Source organism: Ictidomys tridecemlineatus, unplaced genomic scaffold, assembly GCF_052094955.1.
Source record: "Ictidomys tridecemlineatus isolate mIctTri1 unplaced genomic scaffold, mIctTri1.hap1 Scaffold_54, whole genome shotgun sequence".
NCBI lineage: Eukaryota > Metazoa > Chordata > Mammalia > Rodentia > Sciuridae > Ictidomys > Ictidomys tridecemlineatus.
In genome coordinates this window covers 1,928,824-1,951,324 of record NW_027523576.1, presented here as the reverse complement: position 1 = coordinate 1,951,324, position 22,501 = coordinate 1,928,824, and the positions used below count along the sequence as shown (strand labels likewise).

At 37.8% G+C, this 22,501-nt stretch overlaps 1 protein-coding gene across 12 annotated transcripts in view; it reads left to right on the top strand.

Annotated features, from left to right (window-relative positions):
* The window catches only part of LOC144373975 (transport and Golgi organization protein 1 homolog), a 153,845-nt gene that overhangs the window by 40,701 nt on the left and 90,643 nt on the right, over nt 1-22,501 (top strand). For 8 of the 12 annotated variants that reach the window (XM_078036941.1, XM_078036946.1, XM_078036939.1 and 5 more), the window contains 2 exons: nt 14,767-14,856; nt 15,711-15,842. The exons of the other annotated variants lie outside the window; for them this stretch is intronic. The gene's annotated coding sequence lies outside the window, so the exon portion shown is untranslated. The remainder of the gene's footprint in view (nt 1-14,766; nt 14,857-15,710; nt 15,843-22,501) is intronic. 12 annotated transcript variants of the gene reach the window in all.

Sequence of the window (22,501 nt, the reverse complement as noted above, 5' to 3'; positions counted from 1 at the left end):
CTTCATTTTTTTAAAGAGTTTTATTTTTTATTTTTTTTTATTATTTCATTTTTATTTTTAACTATTGGGATTATATTTGAGTAAAGTAGTCTATTGCTTTAAAGCTTTAGAAAACAACAGCCTTGGACTAAACTAGTATGTTCATTCTTGTGCTTAACTCTTGTCTGAGCAGTTGTGACAGGCAGAGTAATGGCCCCTAAAGAGACCAAGTCTAAATTCCTGGAACCTGTAAACGTTACCTTGTACGGAATAGATGGAGTGGGGTGTTTGTTAATGTAACTAACTTAAGGGCCTTGAGATAGGGTGATGTATTAGTCTATTTTTTTTTTGTTACTACAAAGAAATACCTAAGGCAGACTAATATTTGGGAGGCTGAAAGTCCAAGTTCAGGTGGCCCAGTTGGTTCTGCTTCTGATGAGGGCTTAATCGTGGACAGCATGAAATGGTAGGGAACATGTGTGGGAGCCAGAGATCACATCACCAAACAGGAAGCCAGAGAGTGATTAGGGGTCTAGAGATTGGGCTTGCTCTTATAACAACTCTCGGGAGAGTTCAGGGTTTTATGAATTCTGGGAGCAGCTACTTAATATTAATATCCTTAGGACCTTCCATTAGAGCCCCCACCTCTTAAATAGTGTCTCTCAGCTCCCACCTTGCCACATTGGGACCAAATCTCCAACACGTGAACCTTTGGAGGGTAATATTTTAAAACTATATCCAAGCCATAGCAGGTGACTCTTTTGTATAATTTGGATGGGCCCTAATGTAATCACTTATAGACATGAGGTAGAGGGAGACTTCAGAGAGAGAAGAGGAAAAAATGGCATGATTGCAGAGGCAGAGATTGAAACAATGTGACTTCTTATGGTTTGGATATGAGGTGTTCCCCAAAAGCTTGTGATCCTGGAATGTTCAGAGGTAAAATGATCAGATTATGAGAGTTGTGAGCTAATCAATGGATTAATCATTTGAATGGGTTACTAGGTGGTAGCTAAAGGCAGGTAAAGTTGGAGAGGGTGGGTCACTAGAGGTGTGCCCATAGGGATTATGTATTCTGTCCCTGGCTCCTGCTCTCTCCCTGCTTTCTGGCTGCCATCAGCTGAGCAGTGTCCTTCTGATACACCTCTCTGCCATAATACTCTTCCTCACCTTGGGATCAGAACAATTGAGTTGACTGTGGACTAAAACTTTGAAACCATAAGCCAAAAATAAATGTTTTCTCCTGTAAGTTGTTCTGGTTAGGTTTTTGTTCAGCAAATGAAATCTGATTAACATAGCTATAAGCCAAAAAGTGCTGGCAGATACTAGAAGCTGGAAGAGGTAAAGATAAGATTCTCCAGTAGAGCCTCCAGAGGTGTCATGCTGACACCTTGATTTTCATACCATTGACTGCTGGCCTCTGGAGTTGTGTTCCTTATTATCAGCTTTTCTTTTATTTATTATTACTTTTCCCTGAAGTTTAACACAATGCTTTCAGTTTTATGACTATTTCACTTACATATTGCTGCATAACAAACCATCCCTGAGTTTAATGGCTTAAAATAGCAACAATTTATGATTTCTATGTTTTTCTTGGCTGACTAGATTCAGCTGGGGGTGGTGGTGGTTTCTTCACTGTGTGATGTCCTATGGAATCACTCAGAAGCTGCATTCATTTGAGACCTCAACCAAGGTTGGAAAGACCAAGATGACTTCACACTTACTGTGGCTGCAACTGGAATTGCGGGCATCAGTGACTGGGGATTGACTGGGCTTTAAGAGGATAAACACAGAAGTTGCCATGCTTATTAAGTCCTAAGCCAGAACTAACACAGTGTCACTTCTGCTGCTTTCTGTTGATTAGAGCAGATCACAAAGCATCCCAAGTTGAGGAACAGGGATGAAACAAACATACAGAAAGGAGGATTGTGGGGCTGGGGATATAGCTCAGTTGGCAGAGTGCTTGCCTCAAATGCCCAAGGCCCTGGGTTCAATCCCCAGCATGAGTAAAAATAATAAATAAATAAATAAGGAGTTTTACACAAGGGAAGGTAGGAATTTGCCAGTCATCTCCAGAAAGTATACAACAGACTGTTTAGAAAATGGACTTCAGCAAGAAACATTTTTTTTCTTTCTTTCTTTTTTTAAAATATTTTTTGGTAGTTGAACACAATACCTTTCTTTCTTTCTCTTTCTTTCTTTCTTTCTTTCTTTCTTTCTTTCTTTCTTTCTTTCTTTCTTTCTTTCTTTCTTTCTTTCTTTCTTTCTCTCTTTCTCTCTTTCTCTCTCTCTCTTTCTCTCTGTCTTTCTCTCTTTCTTTCTTCCTTTCTCTCTCTTTCTCTCCTTCTCTATTTTTCTCTCTCTTTCTCTCTTTCTTTCTTTCTTTCTATGTGGTGGTGAGCATTGAATACCCAGGGCTTTGCACATGTGAGACAAGTGCTCTACCACTGAGCCATAACCCCAGCCCCTTCAGCAAGAAGCATTTTCTAAGAAATAATTTCTGGTGTGAAAACAAATCCATAGAAACTGCCTAAATAGAAACCTGCACACATGAGGCGTTTAAGAGATGCATGTTTTCTCTGGGTGCAGTGGTGTTTACCTGTAATCCCTGTGACTTGGAGGCTGAGGCTGGAGGATTACAAAGTTTGAGGCTAGCCTCAGCAATTTAGCAAGAACCTGTATCAAAATTAACAGCTACCAGTGAAGTGAGTGCAAATATGTTTCTAGGACTACTTCTGGACCAGTGACTTCCTTGGCAAATGGCGGAGCACTTCCAGAACTAAACCTTTCACTCCCTCCCTGGATATGGTATTGTGATAGCCAGTTTAGCCATTTGGAAATTCCCCATCTTGAGAGCAGCTTCTGAAAGGGAAGGGTTACAAAAGCATTCACCAAGTCCAGCAATTTCTCTGTCGTCTGCAGAGGATTAGAAGGGAAATGAAGAGACTGGGAGGATAGCTAATCCATCAGCACTTAGAGACCCTGGGGCAGATCCTTTCCTGGGCTTCCTGCATGGTTTGCCTGTAGCTGAATAAAGGGACTTCCTGGTAGAACCACTGCTTGGGTACAAGGGCTTGGTTTTTCTTTTGCTTTTTTATTGCTAGGGTTGAAACCTAGGACCTTGTGTGCAATGCTCTTTATTCCTGAGCTATGTCTCTAGCCCAAGGGCTTTGTTGAGTATGAGATTCTGACTGTGAGACTCCTGATTTCTTTCTAATCATTCTTTTCAGTTTCATTTCATTTCATTTAAAAGAAAATTCTTATGTAATTGTTATTCACTCCTTCTTTTACTCATTGCTGCTCTGGGGAATATGTGATGGTGTTGCCTAGTAGGAGGTAGGGATAGGATTCCAAGAACAGAATCAGAGATGTTCCTCGTGGAGAGTTTCCAAAGCCAAATTTCTCTTTTATGAGTTGTTTCTATTTTTTTATTTTGCATTTGATCATATCCTTTGAAATGCTTGTGTGTGCTTTGTCTTCCTTTGTACGTTTGTTTCCACTTGGAGGATGTTGTTTTTCTTAAGATGAGCTTGCTATTTTATCAGCAATCAGTGTGGCAAGGAGACAGGCCCTTTTGCTGATTTCTGTCCTCTGAGTTGGTTTTATTAGCCCAAATCTAGGGAGTTGCTCCGTTTTAATAGTTTATTTGGTTTCTATTTGAAACACCAACTGAAAAGCTCTAGGTTTTTGCCTTTAGCCATTGTTTCCATCTAATGACTAGATTTATAGTGTTTGCTCCATGGCCTGTGAATAAGTCCTGTCCTTTTCAAAGCTGGGCATCACCTATGCCTTTGCTGCTGTTGCCCAGCAGTTCCTCGAGCCTGCGGGGTTTTGTTTGCCTTCTCTAGTTTTTTCCTTTTATATCTTTGTGAGTTGCTCCATTGATCTTGGTTCCTGGGATGATTGAGAATGATGTGGGATGTATATATATATAGGGACTAGGGGTGAATATACCTTCTTTTTCCTTAACACATTTTGCAAATTCTTTGTTTTTTTCATTGCATAATTATTTTCATCATAATAATGCTTTTGTTATGAAGCATATACTTCTGGCATTTTAACTTTTTCTGTTTATGGCCAATCTAGGTTCTTTGACTGGGTTATGAATTAAATTTACATAAGACAGATTAGCAGGACAAATGCTATTTTAATTATGTGCATATACATAGGAGAGTCCCACAAAATATGAGACTGGGCCAGATGACCGACACTTATGAAGTTTCCCAAGCTCCAGAGAGGAACAGGGATCAGGGATTCTGGGGAGATGGGAACAAATATAGCAAGGTGAGAGGAGAAATTATATAGTGAATAAAGACTGTCTTGTGTGCAGATCAGCAGTGTCTCAGGTAATAAAAATTGTCTCTGAGCAGCCCTCTTCCTGAAATAGATCCTTTCACTAACGTAGATTTCCTTTATGGACAGAAATTATTTTATGAAAGCTTTTTAAAGTTATTCCTGTGACTGTAGTTTCTCTGAATAACCAGATGAAAATATGGCAGTGAAGCGTATGTGGTGTGGGGTGTCTGATCTGTCCTCATACGTGTAGTCATACTCTTGGGTGGGATTCCCTGGGCCCAGCAGTCCTCCCTCCCGTTGTACCTGTGTATCCTCCCTGGGGGGCTAGGGGTTTGTGCACCTCTCTTTCACAGTCTGGCATCCTCAACTTAAAGCTGCCTTATTCTCACCCTGTGTCCTGGCTTGTGTGTTTTCACCTATGTCTGCCTGTTTATCCCATTTACAATTTTTGGTTGTCTTTTCTCTTCCTGGGAGCTTGAACTTACAGAGCTTTTCCCTTTTGGTTATCACTTCTATTGTTTTCATGAAGCTGCTGAACTAGTTTTGACCATATAAATAAACAGGTTTTAAATGGCTGTCACTGGAGTATTCACCCCCAGGGCTTGTGGTGGTAACATCAGTCTGTTTGCTTGTTTGGATGAAATCAAATTGAACTGTTTATAAACCAGTGAGACAAGCTTTATCTATTTGTGTTTAAGAAAATGTCAAGCCCTGGCAGGATACTCAGTTTATTGACCCGAATGATGATTCTGAATGCCATTAGGTGTGGCTAATTGTGAGCTTCATGAAATTATTCTGTTCCCATCTTCATCCTAATTTCTTTCTCTTGGTCTGTCTTAAGGACTCTGTCCTTTTGTTTGCTTCATGCAGTAAGTTTGCATTGGATACAGTTGTGAACTGGACATCATACTTAGTATCAGAGAGACTGTGGAAAAAACATTAGTTAGAATCTCTGCCTAGGCCCAATTTATCATCTGGTGGGATAAATACACAAACAAAGAGGAAGTTCAGTGTATGACATGCTGCAAGTTCTGTGATGGGGAGAGCACAGGTTGCAGTGCAAAACCAAGGACAGGTACCTAACCCAGATGCTATGGTTTGGATGTGGTTTGAGCATGTCCTCTAGGGGTTCATGTGTGGGGAGCTTGGACCTCACTGCAGCAGTGTTTACAGGTGGTAGGACCTTTAAGAGGTAGAGCTTAGAGTGAAATCATTTGGGGGTACTGCCCTCAAAAAGGATTGAGGTCATTCTCCAAAGAGTGAGTTGTTGTAAGAGTGAATATGACCCCCAAATCACTCTCTGGCTTCCTTCCTGGTGTTTTAGAGAAAGACCTCTTATCACAACAGAGTTAGATTGAAGCCGGTGGTGGGAAGCAAAAAGGGTATTATAGCATCTGGGGCAGTAGCAGTAAGGATGGAGAGAGGTTGACTCAACAGACCTTCTGGAGGTAGAAGCAGCAAGATTTGCTGGTTGATTGTGCATGGGGTGTTTCATTTCTGACTTGGGGAGTCAGATGGCTACTGGGTGGGTAACAGTCACTGAGAGAAATAAAAGGGCATTGAAGGATAGGTTTGAGATCAACCATATTAGAAAATTTTTCTTCTCTAAGTTTATTTATTCATTTATTGCCAAAATATTTTCTGGCCCAGTGGCATTTATGTAATATTGTGTTGTGTATCAGGAGGGACGTGAAGAAGTGTGAGTTCCAGTCTTCAGAAATTCAGCCATAGTTGAGGTAGCAAGGTAAACATTTAGTGAGTGACTGTTGGGTCAGCAGTTTTCTACGCTATCTCCCTGCCTCGTCCATCTTCTTTGTTTCTCTATGTCCTGCTCATAAACTTTTCAGGCCAGGCACAGATTTACATTTAGATGGGAGAAATAAGTCCTGGTATGTGATCGCACAGTAAGATGACTATAGTTAAAATAATGTATACATATTTCGAAATAGCTAGAAGAGAGGATTTGAATGTTTCATCATAAAGAAATAACTTGTTTGGAGTGATGGGTAGATATGCTAATCATCCTGATTTGATCATTACATAGTGTACACATGTAATGAATCACTGCATTGTATCCCATAAATTTGTACAACTCTTGTGTCAACTAGACTTTTTTTTACAAGGGAAACTTTCAAATCCAGTAAAACATAAGTGAAGCTGCTTAGCTTGGCATTCACATTTTTAAGAAACTTTTGCCAGTCTACCTTTTCTACCTTCTCTTGTCACAAAGTCCTTTTGTCTTACATCCAGCTGGGCCTACCCATTCTGTTTTATCTTGTTTTTAATTCAGTGTTACTAGTATTTCAAGACTCATCTTGTTTTCCCTCTTTCCCACAAAACTTTCCCTAACCTTTTTACCCCCAATGATATGTTTTCCAACTCTGAACTCTTATTATAAACATCATTCATTTGACCCTGACATACATATCTTGTTTTCTAAACAGATTTTAAGCTCCAAGAGCAGTAACTATCTTATATTGTTAGTTATCTCCCACAGGATCTAGTACAGTGCTCAATAGGAAGCTTGTAGGTACTTTTAAAAACTATTTACTACCTTTGTGAGAAAATTACAATCTAATGATAATTTTAATTAAGTAGCAAGTGAAAAACAACAGTCAGGATTCAGAGGAGAAAGATTCGTATATGACCTAAAATGGTACCATGATCTTAGCCTTTTAAAGTAAGACTGTATTACAGACCTGTATCCAGGTATGGTCACACTGCCTATAATTCCAGCTTCTCTGGGAGGAAAAGGCAGGAAGATTGCAAGTTTGCAGACAGCCTCAATAACATATTGATACCTTATCTCAAAATAAAAAATAAGAAGGGGATGAGAATGTCCCTTGGTGGTAATCTTTCCAGGTTTTAATTCCTTGTACAAAAAAAAGGGCAGACTCATAGACACCCCCAAACCTTTGAACTACTTCCACAAAGAAGCACTATTGTAAGTAGTGACTTTGCATTCAGTGTGGCCATAAAAACAAATATAGCCATTGTTACTTGGAATCTGTTATTAGCAGATTATCATTCTAAGCTCTGTATTCAAGGTGCTGTAGACTTTTGGATTTGAAAGTTATAGATGAGTGAAGTTTGAATTAAGTCCCTAAGATAACAATATCTCCCTGTCCTCTACCTCTTGGGGCTTTTTATAATACACATAACTGTTAATATTACATATCTTTCAGGCACAGTATGTAAATATTTAGCCAAGTCTTTAGGAGCTTTTGGCAGATACAGAGTTGAGATGATGCTCCCTGGCAAGCACACAGAGCTCAGCTCTTTTGTTTGTAGTAAAATGGAATCCTGGTCTTTCAAGTGAGCCGAACCAGAAATAGGGTCAACATTTTCTTACAGGATGGAGGAACCTAAGAATGGTAGTCTTGAAGAACACCTCCTATGTTCTCAGAGTGCTCAGGTGAAGTTAAAATTCACTTTAGAAAATAATTTTGGTTTTCCTTAAACACTGATAAGTGCATAGTTAATTCTTGAAAGTCCTATGCCATCTAGCATGGTGACAGTGATTTTAACAGTATATACTCGGTTCTCTGTATATACAAGTTCTGCATTCATGTATTCAACCAAGGATAAAATGAAAATATTTTGGGGAAAAATGCATCTGTGCTGAACATGTTCAGGTTTTTCTTCCTATTAGCCCCTAAACAATACAGTGTAACAACTATTTACATAGCATTTATATTGTATGAGGTATTATTAATCATCTAGAAATGAATTAAAGAATACAGAAAGATGTACATGGGTTATATGTAAATACTATGCCATTTTATATAAGGCATCTATGCATTTGGGACCTGTGGGGGTCCTGAAATAAACCTACCCACCATGAATACTGAGATACAACTGTGTACTTTTGAAAAGATGTTGTCAAAATCCTACTTAGCTTCTAAAATAATTAAAATATCCACCAAATGTTTACCTTTGAGTAGTATACCTTATTTATATATATATATCTTTCATGATAAACTAGTTGGTAAATATTTGATAAGGTATCTGAATGAAGTAATTTACTATTTGGGACAGTTAGCTTTAATTCAACTGTTTTAGTTGAGTTAGTTGTTTTAGTTGTTTTAATGACTTCAATCTTCAATAGTAGTTCTGCAGCTCTTTTTCATGGCAGTATTGTGGTCAACAGAGCTAGTTACCTATCAGGACACTTTCTTAATCAAAGTGCGAGAATCATATGATCTGCACATGTACAATTGCTTATTTTTCTCTCTCTCAATCAAGAGATACCAGGCAACTAAGAAGTGGCTTATTCCCTTAGACATTAATAATTGAGTCCTCAAGAGGACATGTCCACTGACCTTTTTAGTTGTATATGAAGAGTTTCTATTGGGCAAGTGCATTTAGAGATCCTTCTGTGAGTTGTGATTTCGATAGGTATGTCCATCTTTACATTGAGTTCATCTTTTGCTTATTGATTCATTAAAGTTCTTTATATATTTTGTGTATTGATTATGTAACTCTTAGATACATTTATTATAAATTATCTCCTTAATTGTGACCTGACTTTTATTTTTAATTAAAAACAGTTTTATTATGAGAATTTTCAACATATGTAAAAATGAAGAGAGTAGTATAATTGACCCTTACATACTCATCACTTGGCTTCAGCAGTTAGCAACATTTTGCCAATCTTATTTCCCCCGTTTTTTACCTTCCCATAAAGGAGATTGCAGATCCATGTCATTTTTTTTCCTGTAAATTTACTCATTATGTATTAATGAGTGATAAAGAAGTTTAAGAAGAAATACCACCATCCTATGATCATGCCTAACGAAGTTAATAATTTATTAATATTCAAAATTTCCCTTTTGTTCTATAAATATCTTTTTACAGTTGATTTATTGGGATGAGGAGGAACTGAAACAACTTCCACACATCGCTTTTAGTCTTTAAAAATTTTTTTCTTTTCTTCACTGTACTGGGGTTTGAACCCAGAGGCATTCTACCACTAAACTATATCCTCAGCCTTTTAAAAATTTTTATTTTGAGACAGGGTCTTAATACATTGCTGAGGATGGCCTTGAACGTGTAGATCTTTCTTTCTCATCCTCAGGAGCAGCTAGATTACAGATGTGCACCACTGTACCCAAAATATTTTATAGATAGTATGTATGCTTCCTAATTCATGAACCCTTTAGATGCATATGTCATTTTTAGTAATGCTGAGGTTGATCAGTGGATTTATTGCAGATTGTGTCATCTTGATCTTTTTACAAAATTCCTTTCACTTAATAGTTTTAGCGTCCATCAGTAATCTCTGCCTAGACTCATTAGTTTGTTTTTTTTCTTTTATCAGGTGTTGTAAAATGATGATTGTATAATTGTATTTTCTTTCAACATGTATTAGCTGGATGCCCCTCTACCCATATTCTCCCAGTACTGGGTGCTCTACCACTGACCTACTTCTGTAGACCTTTTTCATTTTTTTCTTTTCAGAATCTCACTAAGTTGTCCAGGCTGGCATTGGAATTGAAATCCTGCCTCAGTTGCTGGGAATATAGGAATGGGCCACTGCACCTGGCAGAATTCTTTTATAAAGAAACTATTTTTCATCAATTACTTGTTCGTATATAATGCAGGTTTTTTAGGGAATGTAGGAAAATGCTTTTATTACTAATTTTCTTCATTTTAACTTTCATAATATTAAGTTGCTGTCTTAGCAGCCTCTAGTAACCATATGGTCAGCAATTTTATGTTAGTGTCCTGAACTCCAGTAACCACAGGAAGTATGAAGAGAGACAGAAAATATCTGTATGCTCAGTAGGTTGCATCACAGGAGTGGATCTCAGAGTTAAGGAACCAAAATCTTTTATAATGGGTAGTATACATGTCTGCCCTTTGCTCCAGATGGAGATATTCTGTCTCCTAAGGCTATTCATTACATAAACATCCTTGAATAGAGTCCAAAACATAAGTAGCCATTGCCTTACTTTTCAAGATGTGTAGTAAGGAGAATTTTCTCTCAATTTTATCCATCCCTCATTTCTATACTATCTTGATTTTTGCAGAATTTTCCCTTGAGTACGTCATGCTGTCAGCTCTTTTGATTAATTTGACTGACAAATTGGGACTAAGCCCATTTATTTTATCTCATACAACATTTAGTTTAGGTTACTGTCAACAGGGATCCAAGCAGCCGGATAAGTATAACTTTCAGTATAACATCAACCATGCCCACCAGCATCTCAGATTCAATCAGTTGCACAAATTTAATTAGCCAATAGAGTCTTTGGTTTTCTCTTGAATTTTCTATATTGACCTTTCCACTTAGCCCAAGGCATTAATCCAGATAGCTTAAAATGTATTAGTGATTGCACAGGGTTTGTCTTAACATGTAAATTGGAAGTCAAGGACAGTTTTTCATCCATAAGAACCCTGTTCATGATTTGAAGCAAACCTGAGTGACCTCAGTTGAGGTACAATGAAGACTTCAGTTGAAGTCAGATGATAAATATGTTGTTTTTTAATTTTTTAAAAAAACATGTTTTTTAATTGGAGGACTCTCATAGTAGTATGTGTAAAAATTGAGTGACTTACATCTTTAGGAAGCTTCTGTGAATAACCAGCATGGCCTTGTTTTGAAGTCATTTTAACAATCATTGGAGGGCACATGATCAACTGGTGGCATTCCCTTAAACATTTGAAAGTCTTTTACAACTGCGCCTAAGTGCATATTTTGAGGAGTGAGGCAAGTTAATGCCTGCTTTCAAAAAAGAAATACAATCCCAGGACACGCATGATGCCCCTGTAAAAAGATAGCATTTGGACTTTTTGGAGCTCTGCAGGATCCTTCCAACATTACCTAACAACAAGCTCTAAATAACAAAAAAACTTTAGAGTTTATCAGTGAGTCCAAGTAATTAATTCTAGTCTTTGGATTTGGAGATACTGCTTGTAGGTGGTATGTCTAAGTTGTTTTGTTATACCACCAGCTGAGAGGCATTCACCTCCCTCAGACAGTGCTTGAGTGGTGGCCTCAGAAAAGGGGAAGACATCCGGAGTTTTTGACAGGTGTTTTGCATAGAAGGGTCAGCCATTGGAGGCAGGGCCATTATGTACAGTTTTTGATAGATTTTTCAGTAAGGTTAAGGGGAAAGGAAGTCAAATTGTGAGCAGATGGAGGATGACAGACCCAGCAGATGAATTTAAAGTGGTTACAACAGTTTGGGAGAGACATAGCAGAGCATTTTCCTAGGTGAGGAAGACTGTAGGGGCAGTTTCTTTCTTATTTTTTTTAATTATTAAAGATATTTATGGTCTAGGGTTGTGGCTCAGCTTTAAGACTCTCGCCTAGCATGTGTGAGGCTCAGGTTTGATCCTTAGCACCACATAAAAATAAATAAATAAAATAATATAAAGGTATTATGTTCAATTACAACTAAAAAAATTAAAAGAGATATTTATTATTCCTGATTGCATAATATAGGTATAAGTGCCAGCTACAGAGTTTCTGTTTTGTGCTCTGAGTTATATGTATGAGAACCCTACACTTTCTTCTCATTACAGTCTGTGTCCGTACCTGCTAATCTAAATCCAGCAAGGAATTTATATGGTGTAACACAGTTGACTTTATAGAGGATGCTTCTTTTTGCTGCTTCTGTTTAAAATTTTTCTTCCACAATGTCTGTTTTCTGCTTTTCCTCTTTTTGGAAACTGATTTTTTTTCCTCCTGAAGCAGTTTCAAATGACACAGAACATTGGCATTCTTCCTTCTGTTGTATCTTCTAGGGTCAGGGATGTTCCCCTCCCAGGTGTCCAAGTTGTTCTCCCTCTACCTCCAGAGAATCAACTGCCCCACTTCGTAGCATCACCTTTCCCCCATCATTCTCTACTGCAGCAAGGTTTTTTGTCTGGAATGGTCATGTACAAGAGGGGCAAGAAACTTTTATAAAACTCCACTTTATCCCACTAGGGCTACCAAAGGATCAAGGAGTGAATCAGCAGCGTACTCAAAAAAGTGGTTATTATCTTATGATACAAAACTCAGCCTCGGGAGAATTCAGATGTGGTTGAACAGAATGAAGTTTGAGTCTTCTGTACACCCTTTGGCTAGAGTATGCAGAAGATGTACCAACTAGGCTGTCTCAGGATATCCTTACTGGAAAAAAAGAAGCAGGCCAGGAATAATCAGGACAGAGCCATAAATTTCCAAAATAGGGAAAAACTTTATTTATTATTTGTTATTTTACTTTATGGCTGTTTTTGAGTCTTCAATTCAATGGAATTTAATTTTATATATAGTAAGAGGGCAGGATCCAATTTTAATTTTGTTAGATAATCTATTACCATACCATCCTTTTCTATAATCTGCAGTATCAGCTTTTCTGTTAATCAAGTTTCCATGTATGTGTCTGTCCTTGTGCTCTTGATCCTTTTTTATTGGCTTAATAATTGTCCCCACACTGTCCTAATTACTAAACTTTTCTAATATTTCTGGCTATCTGATTGGTGAGTCTTCCAACCTTGTTTTTTAAAATTATCTTTGCTTTTCTTAATTCTTATCACTTGGTGTGTCTATATTAATTTTGGAATCTGCTTTTGTTAGATCACTTTCTCTCTCTCTCTCTCTCTCTCTCTCTCTCTCTCTCTCTCTCTCTCTCTCTCTCTCTCTCTCTCTCTCTCTCTCTCTCACACACACACACACACACACACACCCATTACTGTTTATATTGGAATTGCATTGTCTTTATAACCAACTTGGGGAGAATTTCATCTTTATAATATTAAATCTTTTAAGCCATGAGCACAGCACATCTCTCCTGTTTGAGGAACATCTCCTTAAAAACATGATATACCAGTGCAGGGGGTGGGGGGAGAACCTGACTTCTCTGTCACCCTATACACAAAAGTTAATTTTAGATGGATCATAGACCTCAACATAAAAGCTAAATCCATAAAGGTTCTAGAAGAAAACAAGAAATGTTTTACTTTGAAGTAGGCAGAGATTTCTTAGGCCATGAAAAGCATGAGACATAAAGGGAGGAAAAGAAGGTAAAGTATTAGACTTTACCAAATATCTAAAAACCTCTGCTTATCAAAAGATTTTAGGAAGAAAATAAGTTAGCAAACTACAAACTAGGAGAAAGTATATGCAGTGCATAATTATGACTATATAAGAAAGGAAAGAAGCAACCTGTTTTTAAAATGGACAAAAATCTTGAATAATGTTAGTCAGCATCTATATATCAGAGAGAACATTTGACATTTGGTTTGGGTGAATTGGCTTATTTCATTTAGCATGATAATATCCATTTCTATCCATATACCAGCAAATGCCATAATTTCATTCTTCTTTATGACTAATATTCCATTGTGTATATGTAACACATTTTCTTTATCCATTCATCTGTTGAAGGATACCTAGGTTGGTTCCATAGCTTAGCTATTATGAATTGAGTTTCTGTAAACATTGATATGGCTGTGTCACTATGGTATGCTGATTTTAAGTCTTTTGGATATATGCTGAAGAGTGGGATGACTGGGTCAAATGGTGGTTCCACTGTAAGTTTTCTGAGGAATCTCCATACTGTTTCCAATAGTGGTTGCACCAATTTGCAGTGCCACCAGCAGTGTATGAGTGTACCTTTTTCTCTATATCTTCACCAACATTTATTGTTACTTATATTCTTGATAATTGCCATTCAGTCAGGGACCATTTTATTTCACTGACTACATTTGGCAATGTCTGGAAATATTTTGATTGTCATGATTGGAAGGAGGAGTGTCATGCTATTGGCATCTATTTGGTAGAGGCCACAGAGGCTGCAGGGCACAGGACATAAATAGCCTGCAGTGCACAGGATGTTGCTCCGCACTGCCCACCAAAACATAGGGTTATTTGGTCCAAAATGATTAGTACCAAGGTTGGGAAACCTTGTTCTAGAACTTACCCTTATCACCAAAGCTGAGTCAGCATCAATCAGATTTTTGACTGTACGCATAGTCCAAATCAATTGCTCAGACTTGGCATTTTCACATGTTAAGTATTTCTTCCTGACAGACTTAGTATCAAATTTTCATAAATATATGTAATCTGGGCTGGGGATGTGGCTCAAGTGTAGCGCGCTCACCTGGCATGTTTGTGGCCTAGGTTCGATCCTCAACACCACATACAAACAAAGATGTTGTGTCTGCCGATAACTGAAAAATAAATATTAAAAAATTCTCTCTCTCTCTCTCTCTCTCTAAATAAATAAATAAATAAATAAATAAATAAATAAATAAATAAATAAATAAATAAATAAATGTAATCTTAAATTTGGAGTTAAAAGTCCACAAATCCAAACATGTCCAAAGTCAAAATTATATGTATCATTTCTGTTAAATTTAAGTTGCTATAGGTTTTGTTTTTAACTTGCACTAAGTATCCAAACAAATGACCTTTGTCACTGTTCTTTAAAGTGTATGTGAGGGGAATGGATCAGGGGAAACACATGATAGTAATTGATCTTTTTTCTTTCTCCACAGAATGACAGGCAGAGAGTTTTTCTCTTGTTTCCCAGAACTCTATCCCTTCCTTCTCAAACAGCTGGAAGCTGTAGCCAGTACAGTGGACAGGTAAAAAGTTTTTCAGAAGCCCATGATGATTTCTTCTGTTAAGAGTTATTTTCTGCCAGGTGCGGTAGTACAGGCCTATAATCCCAGCAGCTCAGGAGGCTGAGGCAGGAGGATTTCGAGTTCAAAGCCACCCTCAGCAAAAGTGAGGTGCTAAGTAACTCAGTGAGACCCTGCCTTTAAATAAAATACAAAACAGGGCTGGGGATATGGCTCAGTGGTCCAGTGCCCCTGAGTTCAACCCCTAGTACCACCCCCAAGAATCCCCCAAAAAAGAGGGCTTCCAGTCTCATCAGGGCAGTTAGAGAAGTTCATCGTTGCCCTTTCAACCACACCCTATCACTGGTAGTGGGATTTTTAGTATGGACATTAGAACATGTGCCATTATATTCTGCCAGGGGTATTTGCATATTGTGTGAATATATGTGGATAGTCTATAATAGGAAAATAAAATTATATCAATTAGTTTTTCTTCTGTTTATGATACTTTTCCTCATATTAGTAGTTTGTGCAGACAGACTTTGGCCCTAGTATGTTCATGCCTTAAATACATTTGGACACCAAAAGTTTCACATTTCATACTCAAGAGTAATAGACTCTGCTTAAGCAAATGACTGACTTTGAGAAGAAAATCATGTGCAAGAGCCCAATCCCTGATTTTTCCTAGAGTTTTTTCCCTTTTGATGAATACTAGGAAGATATGAAATGAATGGAGAAAAAAGTGAAAAAAAAAGGAAAACTCAAAAGAGTCTCACTTCATATACAGAATTAATTAATTACTTAATGAGAAAGGGTTTGAAGATAGTGCCTCAATTATTAAAGTTCAGATCTTTTGTGTACATCCACTTTTTTTTCAGTGATCTGGGGCAATTGGACCATCACCCAAGCATGTTCCTGTTACTTTTGGTGCTGGAGAGACTGTATCCCTCCCTGATGGATGGCACCTCTTCTGCTCTCAGCATTGTACCTTTTGTTCCCTTCATTATGAGGTAGTATCATCCTAAGTGAAAATACTGGGGGTGGTCATGGGAATTTTGTGAGGATATTTTAGTTTGTTTTTATTTCAGAAATTATTATATAATAAGAGATGTTAATTAATTAGTTTATGTTTTTCCTTGGGAGGGATCTTGTATATACAGGAGCAGGAGGCTTATTGCCCCTGTCCCAGACCACCCTCCAGTGTTTTAGTGGAAGGTTCTTCTCTCATGGGTGCACCCACTGTGTAAGTAGTGTTTTCCTTGGAGACCTGCCTGCTAATGGGTGTGTGGTACTGATACAAGGTACTCTTTTGAAAAACATAGCCTGGGTATTTGCATTATTCCTGTGTTGAGCTCACCCAGCATGGTGCAGACTTGCTCCTGGCATATAGCCCCTGTTGAGCAGTTCAAGAGGACATCAGGACACCTGGTTCTTCACTTGGAGGAATGTGCTAGGGCATGCAGGGGTGGCTTGTTGATGGCAATGCCATGTAGTACAAGTTCCTACTCATCTCCTTCAAGCTTGGAGTGCCTAAAAAATGAAACATGAACATAGAATATGCATGGAATTCAGAAACAGGCTTTCCTGCTTCGGGAGCCCATGGCCCCAGTTTTCATTTTGGATTAAACACCACAATAAGCAGGCCTTCAAAAAGTATTCACATTTTCTTGAGAAACACTCTGGAAGCCTATAGTACTGGTTAACTTTTACCTTTATGCTTTCTTCTTGACAAAACGGCAACTTCATTTTATTGTATCCACTGAAAATTGAAATGGACTTGGAGCAGAAGGATAAGAATACCAAACTCAAGAGAGTGTGTTTATTATTTATGTGGTGCTCTGGGTTCTACTTCTGGTTTCACAGAGCCGACTTATGCAGTTTATTGTGAGAAACCATTAAACATGAGATTCTGATGTGTGCTAGCTGTGGCCATTTGCTTGCAACAAGTCCTGGCTGTGGCTCTGTTATCTTTGATCACAGAGATGACTCACTCAAGCTGGTTTTGTTTCCTGATACATAAAGTTACCAGTCTCCTTCATTCAGCATTTGGTGATTCATTTTAGGAATTTGGGTGGTCAGTTTTACTTTCAGGTTCCCTTTTATGACTATCTGGGGGAAAAAACCCAAGATATAGTTTTAGAAAGTTAATGTAAGGGAGAAACACAGAGAATCCCAGTGTACATTACAAACAAAAATATGCCATGGAGGGCTGGAGATGTGGCTCAAGCGGTAGCGTGCTTGCCTGGCATGTGTGCGGCCCGGGTTCGATCCTCAGCACCACATACCAACAAAGATGTTGTGTCTGCCGAGAACTAAAAAATAAATATTAAAAATTCTCTCTCTCTCTCTCTCCCCCTCTCTCATTCTCTCTTAAAAAAAATATGCCATGGAACTTGGTCATCAGTCTGTGTTGAAAACATTGTTTGCAGGAGTTTTTTTTTTTTTTTTTTTTTTTTCTTTTTTCTATCAGACTATGATGTGTTGGATCCTGGAAGCCACAAATTACTGCATTAAAAATATCTTTCTAAACTTATTTGTTTACATATAATCAGAATGCACATACTACTTATTATCTTAAAAGCAAATATTATATACAACAAAATTGCATTAATATAGAAAATTTAAATACTACTTTGGAGCTACTGTACTTAGTGTGTTTTTTAAAAAAACAAAAACTAAAAAGACACAAAGTAAGAAGTTTTTAATCATATTGTCCTGATGAAAATGTTGTAGTCTATAGTTGCTTTCTGCCTGAATACAGATTTATAGTGCACCACCAGAGGAGAAGCTCTGCAGTGGATTCCTTAGTTGGTCAGTAGGCTGGGATTCATTGAGGGTACGTGTGTCATAAAGCAATGTTTCTCAAATTTTAAGTTATAAAGATACCACTTGGGAATCTCATGAATTCTGATTCAGTAGATTCTGGGATGGGCCTGAAAATCCTTCTTTCAAACAGACTTCCAGGTAATATGATCCTGCTGGTCTAAGGACCACACTTTGAGTAGCGGGATTACATTTGGGATATTAAACATCATCAGTGTCATGTACACAGAGACATTTAATAAACTAGACAGGAGTAGGGTCACACTTGGATGTACTTGGTTAGGCTATTTAAGGAGTTTTATAAAAGTAGATTTTGACTCAGGAGTGTAGAATAAGCAAAGATGTATTCTGAGCAGAGAGGTCATTAGAAAAAAGCCTGCTTTTTGTTTTTTTTGTTTTTTTGTTTACCATGACTTCTAGAGGAGGAGTTTTCACTCCTATTTTTCCCATTGAGGAAATTGAGGTTCAGAGAGTGAGCCAGTTGCAGAGTTGAAATTTGAACTCAAGAGTGCAGGGCTTTTCAGGAGTATTATATGTACTCTTTCTATTACACCAAAATAACCAGCTCCCTTTTGAGTTGCCATGCACTTAAGCCACATTGAATGTGCCTGTGAGGCTTGAATGTTATGCAATGAAGAGAGAGTGAAGACTATGTCTCCAGTCACTGCATCTGAATACAGGTTGTTTTCAGGGTGTATCCATTGGTGGGATTGCGCATCATTTTGCTTTTCCAGTACTAAAGGTTAGTTGATTGGGTTTATCAGCCATATGTAATCAGACACACATCTGTGGGATGGTGGTCCATGGCCAAATACACTCTTGTCCCTTGAACATCTACTGTGGTAAATGGAAGGAGCCTAGATTAAAATTAGAATATCCAGTTCTGAGTAGCATCAATTTGCTATAGCAACAACCTATGCTACCCCAAAATGTTCACTGGGGAGATGAACTATAAGTGGATCTTTAAAAAATAGCAAATTTGATAAAACTGCACACATTTGATTTAATGATCTCAGAGAACATTACTCATTAAGAATGTAAAAGATTGATTATGAATCCTATTATTCCAAAGCAATGTTTGTGGTTCTGATGAAGACTGAGCAGTTTTGATTTGGGGTAGCTGTTGAAAATATGGATGTACACATGGGAAATAGGTGGTATTTTATCTTGATAGCATCCTTAATGGGAACATAAGTACTTAGAAGAGCTCTCATTAGACCCAAGGATACTCTGAATCTAGCTAAAGAGAAAATTTTCAGGTAGTGGGAGTTGCACAGTTGCTTTGACCATACTAAAGTGAATCCTACAATGCAAAGACGATTAAAAGCCTAACAACAGCTTTTATTTTCCTTGATTTATGTATGCTTACCTGCTATTTCTATCCTCTCTGCATTGCTAAGTACCATTTGTATTTTTAGTCCTTTGTTCCACATTTAAGAATATATCCAAGCTTAAGGTTTTTGTTGTTGTTGACTGAAATCTTAGAAATCTCTGGTTTGGATTTTCTAGTTGCGTGTATGTGCTTGCGTGCACACAGTTATAATTGTTGCAACATCTTAGGACAGAAATAATAATATTAATCCCAACATCTTGTTTACAAATTTTCTTTAATCCAGTGTATTTTATGTGCCTGATGTTTTGCTGGATCCAGGTCCGCAGTCCTTTAATATATTGATATGATAACTCCGATTTAGGACTATTCACCCTTCAGTTGAAATACCACAGAGCATAGTAATTCATGTTTTCAAAGGAAATGTGTCTGGCTTTGTGACACGCTCACTAGTGCCCACTGTCTGGGGCTTTCTAGACACTAGAAGTCTTTTCAGAGACTAAAATGTCTCCTGACATGCATCTTTGAATTCCTTTTCACAGGCAAGTTTCAAGTTTCCCTTGAAGAACTGTAAGAAACCACATATGCCCCAAACCTAGGATCCTGGAGTCTTGAACAGAGCAAAGACCCAGGACTCAAAAGACTGGGTTCTGTCCAGGTTCTGCCATTTACTAGTTGTGACACTTGGACAAAGCTCTTTATTCTCTGCAACAGCCTGGTGATCTGTTTGAGGGAGCTGGGGCAGTTGGGAAAGTGGCTCTGTTGCTGAAAACTGAAATTGGAGCATCTGATTAATATCTGTGGAGAAACTCTGTCGTTGCCTTTCATTTGCTTTTGTGGTTGCTTTTAAAAGGTCTTCCCTCCCACCCTCAGCACTACACCTTTGGGCTTATTTTCATTACAAATGACTTTCAGCACCTCTTTTTCCCAATCCATTTTAGTCATTGTTCTCTTAAAGAAGTTTTCAGTGAAATCTACTCTTTTTCTGACAAACACTAAAGTACAAATAGCAATACAGTCTTAAACACATGGTATAGGAATTACCTATAGGGACCTATGTAGTAGAAACTTGTTTAGATGAAATATGAAAATCTAGCTGACAAAGAATGGAAAAATACATGTTTTATGTATTTTTAAAATATTTCATGGAAACTTCCTCTCTTATAAGAGAGGAAGGTGGGAATATAAAAATTGAGAGAAAGGATGGGAGAGGAGGGGGAGGTGTAGTGGGGATAGGAAGGGCAGCAGAATAGAATAGACATTATGATTGATGTATGTACATTCCATGTATGTATTATGTGTCAAATTACATTCTGCTGTCATGTATGACTAAAAAAAAAATAAAAATGAATCGTATGGTTAAAAAAAATCCTCTGCAAGATTACAACCCTCCCCCCCAAAAAAATAAAATAGTTGATTTTTTTTAAGATTGTGTCATTGGGAAGTAATATTGACTCTTGTTTTGTTTTTTTTGAAAGTTATATAATTCAGGTATTACCACTTTAGTCCTTACCCAGGCTATGAAGTGAAACAGCTCATTTTCCACGGTAGTGTGTTGGGGCTTTTGCAGGAGGCAGTAGCTGACTTCTTCTTCTATTTGTGATTGTAACACTGGAAACTCTCCTTCAAGATTGCACATCACATTTCTACCGGCCATATTCCCAGCATCCTTGTAGATAAATAAAGGACAAGATTTTTTTTTTTTTTACAGAGAAATAAAGAAGCAGAGTGGCTACAGCACTGCTGAGCTGGAAGTCAGAAAAGTCCTCATTTTCTGTCCATCTCAGCTCCGGATCACCTCCCCTCCTCTATAGCCTTTGTCATTAAACCTCTTTTCTTGCCATTCATCACAACTGTAATGTGCTATCATGCTCAGTCTCCCCAAGTAAATCTTAATCTCTTTGCACACAGAAATAGTTGTGGGGTTTCTGTGTTTTTTTGTGGGTTGTGGTACTTTTCTATAATTTGTTCAGGTTTGGATGCAGAGCTAGACAGAGTCACGTAAAAATGAATCAAATTTTGAAATTGTGACTTTTTGTCTGAGCAGTTGTGTATCTCTGAAGTACACAAGGGATTCCTAGTCCTACTATATTAGAGCCACATTTTGTATCTCACTGGTTACTAGTTATGTAGAAAAGAGGCCCTGATAAGTTTCATATTTTACCTAGCTTTTGAGGAGTATTATGTTCTAATATAAGCTCTGACATTTTGTTTATATTGTGACTTCCCCTCTTTGACCCTGTTTCCTTTTCTGTCAAATTAAGATATTGGCCTTGTTGTTACCTAGGTCTTCTCTGGCCTCATGAGCCTGTGACCTCAGACCTTCCTGGACTGTAAACTTCTCTCCCCTGATTGCTTTTTAGGGACTCCTGTGGAAGCCCATCTTTCTGTCCCCTGCTGCATGTTTAAGAGCCATATGAGAGAAGCCTGGATTGATAAGAGTAGGAGAGGGGGTATTTTTTCTGTTTAAAATCATAGAATTATAAGTAAGCCAAAACAGGTGGGAAAATCCTCTCAGATTAATGCAGCTTGAATGGAAGACTCATGCAGGAGAGCCCTGTGTGCTTCAGGCTATAGATCAGTGTGATGGGAATAAATAATTCTGCTTATGAAATAGTGCTCCTAAGTTTGCTTATTAAGAAAAATTTTAGAGAGAGGAAGGAGTTGGTAGTATAATGGAGAGAGAGGGCACTTCCTTAAATATATTTCTTCAATATTCAGTTGATAAATGTGTATATGTAATTTACGTAGGGCAACAATGTATCCTTTCAATACATGTATACAGAGTTAATAATCAGATCAGGGTAAGTGGCGTATCCACCACCTTATGTTTCTTTGTGTTGGTAACATTTAAAATCTGAGAACAGACTTTTTCATCCTGCTTTGGCATGTCTCTGCTAATAAACTAGAAACTCCTGAGGCTAGAAAAGAGACATTGTGGCCTATGAGTGAGACCACATACCTGTACCCAGATAAATGATGTGCAAGTGAGCCCAGAATCATGTCAGTAATTTGAGGAAAGTGTAGGATGGGAATGTTATGCCTGGGGCCTACAGAAGGATTTTTCAATAGAAAGGAAAATATTTTATTAATGACCAAACCAGTTGTGTTGATATCAGACTGGATCATTAAATGTATCACTTGCTGAGAACTAGTAAGGATTCCCAAAGAGTAAGTCATGCCTGAGTCACCTCATTGTTAATGGGATTACTAGGATGGTGGATATAGATAGTGCAGCTTTATTTAATATTTGATTTACTTAAATGAAAACAGACTAGATTGCATGTTTATCAAATTTGTGTGTGAAGTAAACATTACAGGCAAGGGAATAGAAAATCAAAATAGTTTTCAAGCATAGGCATGACAAACACAATTTCAGCCTTGTGGCCGTTACCTCTGTGTGGCTATTACTTCTGTGTGGCTGGAAGGGAAGGGTTCAGTTGAAAGCCATATACTCTAGTTTCCATTTAATTTGTGATGTGTTGTTTTTGTTTGATTGTTTATATGTCTGATATA